The following is an 8126-nucleotide window of genomic DNA, read 5'->3' on the forward strand; positions in this document are numbered from 1 at the left end:
GGCATTCCATTTACTAATGTAATAATATATTATTTTAAGATTCAATATGGAACCTTTAAAACGTTATGATCTATCATAACGTTCTTTGACGAAAAGATAATTCATTTTGTTATTATTTTTATTAAATTTACTACAATTATTAAATTTATCTTTCAGAAATAATTTTTCTATCCTTCAGATATGTCTTTCTTTAATGATTAAACATATATATATCTTCACATAAATAAAAATTAAATTAAATTATTCTTCCGATATTTAAAGAAAAATAAAATTTATCTGCTCTTTGAGATATCAAAAATAATATGCAAATGAATCATTTTTAGAAATCACCGATATATGCTAACGGATATGCTAACGATATCAAAACTGACCGATTACGAGGTCGACGGATAAAAAGCCGCTTTTAATTGCACACGTCGGGCTTTAATCGAGCGCGTAAGTTTAGCGTTGCGCGGTAATTCATCGTTGATACTTATCCCGGCATCGCGGTGCATCGTTGCGGGATTCCGGAGCGTTTTTTTTTTCCAACTGGTCGTGATAGGATCGAAGCGAAGAGCGGAAAAAGGCGCGACCGACCGACCGGTCCTAGGATTCTCCTGGAAGAGAGCAACCAGCCTCGCAGATCGCGCGACCGATGTCTCGGGATAGTTAAAATACTTTATATCAATCGATATCTCAAATTATTGATAAATATCGTTTGCGCTGAAGTGATATTTCACGCAAAGTTTTTAATAATTATGCTAACGAGAAATGTCGCATCCTCCCCGGCAGAGAATACCATTACGGGCAAATGGGCAGGTCGGGGCGCATAAAATGCGATGCGTCGACTGCAATACCGAGAGCAGCTTTGTTTCCAACCCTCCCCCGCACCCTCTCGCCGCTATCGTCACACCGAGCTAGAACGGCGGGGGCGTACTCGCCTCGAGTTTAATTGTAAATAGGTACACCATCGTACATTGTCGTCCGTGCGAGGCACCGTGTAAATATCTGATTCAAGGCGCGTCTAACTTATTGCGAGGCTGTATAGGTGATTCTGTACATAGATATACGTACGTATTATATGCGTGCATTGCGGAGGCAGCAATCTCCGCACGCGCGTACGTGCGTACGCGTGTGATCGTTCATTGATGCCACGAGAGTCGACGATAGGTATCGATTGAGGAGTTCACTCTAAAAGGGCATATAATAGTTCTGAGATGAAAAGAAAAATATTTTAAAAATTTATATTTTTTCCGAGACATCCATAAAACACAAATAGAAAAATAATCTTAAAAGATAATTGCTATAAAGAAAAGAAAGTTGTCATAAAAAATGAATAGTAATATAATTAATAGATTTTCTTCTTTCCGAGTGAACTCCATACAATTTTTCACGTGTTTCGAAAGAAATGCTTAGCATTACGTCTGCCTCGTGTTACCTGACTATTCATCTGTGTAGCTCTACTGCTCAATGAAAATTATTAGGATAATTGTAGATAATTATCTCGAAAGCGATTGTGGTTCTACTTATAATCGCCTTAAACGCGAGAGATCTCACGCTTAGCGCAAGAAAGCGCTCGTACGCGCTGATTAGAGAAATAAACAAATCGAAAAACGATAAAGTCAAATCGTGTAATATTTATTCAAATAAATGCTGTTTATATATCTAGCCGTCAATTTAATAATAATTACAATTGGACAAATCGCAAATCATTATCATCATCAAAGTAATAACGATAACAAATCAACTGCAACAATTACGATAACAACTAGTCATCTCGATATATCTATCGAGATACCCGGCTGATTACTAGCAACATTATCGCGAGCCAGGAATTTATAATCTGAAAGGATCAGATATTCGCGAATCACAATCGGCTCTCGCTTGGATCGACCGTCGCGACGCTTTTTTCGCCTCGAGTGCGAGATGGGACGCGTGACTGGAATAATCTCATTCGGTCGCGATTCAACTCGCGACGCACCTCTCGCGCAATTAAAGATATGCAAAAATCACGGGACAAATGGCGGCGGCCGGCCACCTCCACTTAGCAGTCAATCACAATTAAATACAATTTTGCGCGGACCGCGGGGCCCGGTAATGGCGCAAAAAGAGAGCAAATTGAAATCTCCTAGCTGACAGAATGATAGATGGTACCGGCCAGACGTGAGAAGACGCGAGAGAGCGACGGAGAGAGGCGTAAAGGAAAGACGAGAGAGGAAGAGAGAGACGGAGAAAGAGGAAGAGAGAGAGAAAGAAAAGCAGGACGAGGAAGATAAAGAGAGAAAAGCGGAGAAACAGTCTTTCTTCCATCCTCGCGATGTGAGAAAGCTCTTCCTCTCCGTTCCGCGAGGAGATTCTCCGCGAGGAAGAATGAAAACACAGAGAGAAGTAAGTCGGGAGCTGATGATAGCGCCACTACGAAGCCGATTTCTCTCGCTAATATCGCTAATCCTCTCCATCTGTTGAAGATGAGGATCTGATCTTTGCGCGGAGCAGCGGTAATTTATATCGATCGGAACGCGGAGAAAGAGATGAGAAGGAGCGAGAGAGAGAGAGAGAGAGAGATGGGGAAGCTCATTCTCTCTTCTATAACTGCGGTCATTATGGCAGCGCCGTTTAGAATCGCAGATTAGTTACGCGCACCTCGAAATAAAGCGCGATGATTATTCGCGATGATAAGCGGCGTATATATATATAATCATTTTAACATTATTTTCGATTCATACAAAGTTTGCGCTCGCATAAATAAAAGTCGCAAGCAAAGATATTCTTTCTTAAAATGTTATCAATATATATATATATATAATATTATTATTCAAAATATATAATTTTACATAAATAAATTTTATATAAATAAATGAGATAATGTTTTTCTCCGCAAAAGAAATTTATACACATGATTTTTATATTTTGCAAAATATAATATGACGCGCACGTATCCAGTACATGGCAATAAAAGAAAAATTCTATGCACCGCCGCTGTAATATAATACTTTATAGTTGCCACATTCCGCGTCCCATTATAGGACTCCGCGTTGTAATAGCAGTATTATAAAAGGAGACGATAAGTCGCGCTCATCCACCTGCTCGGTAATCAAATCGCGGGATTAAATTGCCCACGATTTCGCGTCTTCGCGCGTCTCAAAAGGGGAACTACTACTTGAGGGGAGGAGATACGGTATCTCTCGGGACATTATCATTCAATTGGCGCCGCTACCGTCCACGGATAAATCACGTGTAATTAACGGCGAAACAACGAACGAACACCAATTAATTTCGTTATAAACAACGGGGCCTTTGTCCACCGTGCGAATCTATTTTCCGCGCCGGCTTCCTCAATTAAGACGATAGAGATTTATTTGATTCGCGCGTCGATCGAGCGATGCCGAAGAAAAAAACCAAAGGGGGATGGTGGGCTAATTATTCATCGGCTCATTCACACGTATAGTAAGGCCCCACTGGGCGAAACGAAGAAAGAGATACAAACTGATAAAGACAGGCGTGAGGCAAAGAGAAGTAGAGAGAAGAAAGATGTCGACGCGAAAGAAGGAAATATCTTAAGTAATATCAAAGTGCGAGAGGTCGGATACGCGATAATGGCAAATCAGACCCACATGTGTGGGCCCCCCCGTGGATCCCCCCATATCCTGAGCCTGTGCGCGATGCAACAATATACGCGAACGCTAATCAGTCGACGCGCAACGTCTTCATCTACGCCGGACGCGCATCAGACGCGCGCCTCTCGTCCCTCTATCAGCACGATTTGTCTTCCGTCGCGGTTTAATGCGGCTCCAAGGCCAAAGTCCCAAGGACAAAGTCCCGCGGCCGAGCCTGGAAGCGGGAAATTGAAGTTGCGACAGAACAAGCCGGCCCTTATTACAATAATCTGTTAGCGCGAACAACAGCGAGCAATAATATCGCTTTTTTTACGACTTTTTCGAAACTTTATTCGGCGATTTTCAAACAGCGTTTGACCATTTTTCAAGGAAAGGTGTAAATTACCGAATTATAATAATTATATTTTGTTCTTATAAATAGTTTAAGGGATAGTTTATATATTTATGCGAATTACGATAATGGAGCGTTTAGCGTGAGATTTCTGTTGCATTTAACGCCAAGTTTTTGCGCCGCGAGTGATTAATCATACTTGAAACGATAATCGAGCGGTAACTGTGTAAAAAGGATAAACTCTGCGATCGCGATCTACCTGTTGTACAATGATCTCTTTTGTGCCTCCCCTAGGCACGAGAAGAAAGATAATTTTCCTCTTCACGGCAATCTCGCGCACGAAAGGGGAACTTTTTCGATTTTTGTACCTAGATACGCGAGTTAGACAAGATAAGAATTAGCTCTTTAAGCGCGGTCCCTGTAGGATTAACGAAATAAATTCCCACCAATAATGTTCCTCGATCAAGACCAAATGTATTTAAGAATGTGCAATGTTAATAAAGAAAAGATTTCTTTGGAAAATACCTGGCGTTGTTCATTCATCGGCCTCGATGTGTTTTCATCTATTTATCTATTTATCTATCTCTTATTTGAAACAATTGTTTGCGCACAATTTTTTAATTATATATATTCAAAAATTGTAAAAAAAATTTTAATTTAGCCTCGAAAAATGTTGAAAGCTAAACAGCTTAAATGACGATATATTGCGCACGCTGCTGCGCCATATCTTGTCACGAGAGACGAAAAGTCGTCCGGCGGCACGGCAGATAATTATGCAGATGCCCGCGCGCTGCGTTTCGACTGGATCATCATCGTGGGCAACACTCGTAAGTATAATATCGAGTCTCGGAAATTATCTCAAAATCGGCTCGGCCCTGCTGTAATTTCTATCTAGTCGCGAGACTGATGGAGCCGATCGACGAGACGCGACTAGCCCGGCCAGGATGCACACAGGCGAGATGCATATTCCGTCTCGATTTTAGGCACCGCGCAGGAGGCAGGCATCTTTAAACTGTTCCTCGAGGCCATCACCTTTTTCTAGGAAGTCTAGGATATAACTGCCCGTAAATGTTGCGGCTAACGTTTACCGCGACCGCGGGCTAGCCTAGGCATTTCGCAAATATCCGTGATCGAGATGGGCGAAAACCGTTCTCGAAAATTTAGTCAACGATCGCGAATCGCGCGACTTCCGTGCTCCGTAAAAGAAAAAAAAAAATTCGCTTTTTATCTTCGATATTTAAAAAGACTTAATATAATCATCTCGAGAGGCGTCATTAGTCGCGGCCACCAAACAGCGCCGTTCAACTTTCGATTTCCATTCGCGACTCCTTCTCTTTCTCTCTCTCTCTCTCTTTCACTCGATGTTGCCGCGAGGATAATTGGTATCTTACGCGGCCGCGCTGAGAGAATAAATCGATCGGACGGTGGATGTTGTTTGGTTTGATAGAATGCCGGATAGCGGCTCGCGCACAAAGCGACCTTCGGGACCGGCCGGCCGAACCTGCTACCACGCCAGACAAATTGATACCAGGCAACGCACTCACTCTCCCTATCTTTTTCCGACTGTGTACAGGGGAGAAAGAGGGGAGGGTGTACGTATGCCTTACGTGCCTGCAGTAGGTACGAGCGCATAACTCCCAGACCTCGATACGCCGCCAGTGAGAACGGTCAGGGCCGCTGAGAAAAAGAGAGAAAGAGAAAAAGAGAGAAAACTCATCTCCGTTTAACTGTGTGACTGTGACGCGTATAAAGCCGCCGGTGAACCTTCCTGAGAAGACCCCTTTACGGCTTCGAGGCACAATCAAACTATTATCATCAAGACAATTAGAGACAATTATATTAGTATCCATAATAAATTAGACAAATTGCTCATTTAGCGCAGATTTTCAGGAACCGTGAATTCTTATAGCAACGCAATATATCTTTCCCAATCTTATATTTAATGTCATTTTTTTAATTCGCTGTAATTTTCATTTAGTATCATTTTTTACCATTTTTTAAATTGAAATATTTATGTATTTAAATCAAATAAATGTCGTGTTAGATTTAATATGTCGTATCCAATTTAAATATTTCAATATTTCAATTAAAGAAATAGTAATCCGTTGAACGCATTAGTCAAGTTAATAACTTTTTTGTCTCAGTGTAGCTAATAAAATTTGGCGCTAGAAAATTTGAAAGTTATACATGCAAAATTCTGTTTACATTATTTTTTAATATTATTAAATCATTTCCTTGGAAAATATACTTATGTAACTTTCATGATTCCCGTATCTTGTTTTTAATTAAACGAGAGTCACGCTTCACGTGTAAGTAAAAATGCAAGATAAATAAATAATGACATTGAAATTACCATTACTGCATCGCGAAATAAATTACACGCGAATGCTACGGGTATAATCTTCGCGCATTCGGACTAAGCTCATCTCGGGCGTCGGCTCAAATACTTCAAGTAAATTGTCGTTCCGCCACCGGGTAATCCTTATAATTGCAATAATAATAGTAATTGCAATAATGATAGTTTACGCTATTAAATGAGCGTATTAGCTCTATTACTTTGCAATGCATAAACGTCATCAATCGTGTGTGTGTCTGTGTGCGAGAATAAATCGGCGTCTCATCTAACTCTTTCAACAAAATCAAAAACAGACTGAATATGTTTAATGCTTATAAAGAATTACGCAACAAAATTATTCCTGAAATAGTAATTTCTTCAAGTACTATAAATATTTTTGCAAAAATAAATCGTAGAAAAAATAATTCCAAGAAAAAAATTAAATTAAATTAAATTAAAATTTGATTAGATATAAAGTGTAAGATTAACTTTATTCGACTTGTAAACAATGTTATAACATTTGACATTTATTAATCACACATATATTGCTATTATTAAATAAAACTTGTACCAATGGCATTTTTATACTTAATTTGCATATAGAAAATGTTAGAAACGTTTATGACCCTCTCTAAAATCCACACATAAAGCTTATAAAAATATTTTATTAAACATATTTTACAATCACACATTTTATGTGTGTTCTGATTTTTTTTAAATATCTCTGCGAGAAATATTCTTTTCTTTCTCGGAAAAGGAATAGAGTCTCAAAGTAAATTTTACGCATCGTTCAATTCGGCGCTGAGCAATTCGCAGCGACGTAATGAAAGACGACTTAATTCGACTCAAGCGCGGACGCGATTCGTCGTGAAAGCCGCGCAAAGAACGACAAAATCCGCACGTAACAGCGTAATAATGTTGCGACGTGCGAGGGAAAAAGGAGCGCGCTTAATTTTTCGTTCCACTTGGCGCGCATCGCGCTCGTAAAGGCGTTGCGCTCGGAAACGCGAAGCGCTTCAGGACTTGACGGATGGGAAATTCGGACGTCCCAGCAGGAGCCGTAAAGCGTTGCGAGCGTTCATCGACCGTCATTGAGCAAAATGTCCCAAGAATCGTCTACAATACGTACCAATCTTCTTTCGCGTCTCTCGTGTTAACAGTCAAATTACTGTTAGTTACTACTTGAACTTTATTAATGCTTCCGATTATTAATCGTAAAGGTATTTAGACCTACAGCTTCTCTATTTTCACTATTCTATCATTTGACGGAAAGATGAGATAGTGAGATAATTTCTCCCGTATCAAAACTTTTTCTAGCCCAAGAACCGATAGCTTTTGAGGGGTAAAAATTAAATAAATATGAATAAAGATACAAATTACTCTTTCGCAAAACAGATTTGTTCGGAAAGAATAATTGTCCTGTTTTCCATCTTTATTTCTATCCTGGAATTCTTATATTTTACGCGGAACGCGCAGAGAGATACTTCAAACAATTGGTTCATAAGAAGAAGAAGAAAAAAAAAATGATTACGATGCGCGAATCAAGTTCCGGATTCCAGCAATTCCTAGTTCTTGTGCTCGATTCACCCGAAGCGTGCAGCAGAATCCTCGAAGGACCCCATTCTCTCTGTCCCTCAGGATGATTCGCCACGGTGGACACGGAGAGAAAAGCCGGGACGGAAAAAGCACGACGGGGCCGACTCGCGTCGTCGACTCGCGAGTACTTGACGCGCCTCCATCGCGGCGCGAATTCCATCGCGGGATTCATCGATTTAACGGTTCGACGGTTGCCATGCGTGTGGACCGCGCTATAATTTAATGGAGAAACGTTCTGCGCGCGTCTTCTTTCGCGCGCGTCATCCAC

Source organism: Formica exsecta, unplaced genomic scaffold (assembly GCF_003651465.1).
Source record: "Formica exsecta isolate Colony F162 unplaced genomic scaffold, ASM365146v1 scaffold500, whole genome shotgun sequence".
Taxonomy (NCBI): domain Eukaryota; kingdom Metazoa; phylum Arthropoda; class Insecta; order Hymenoptera; family Formicidae; genus Formica; species Formica exsecta.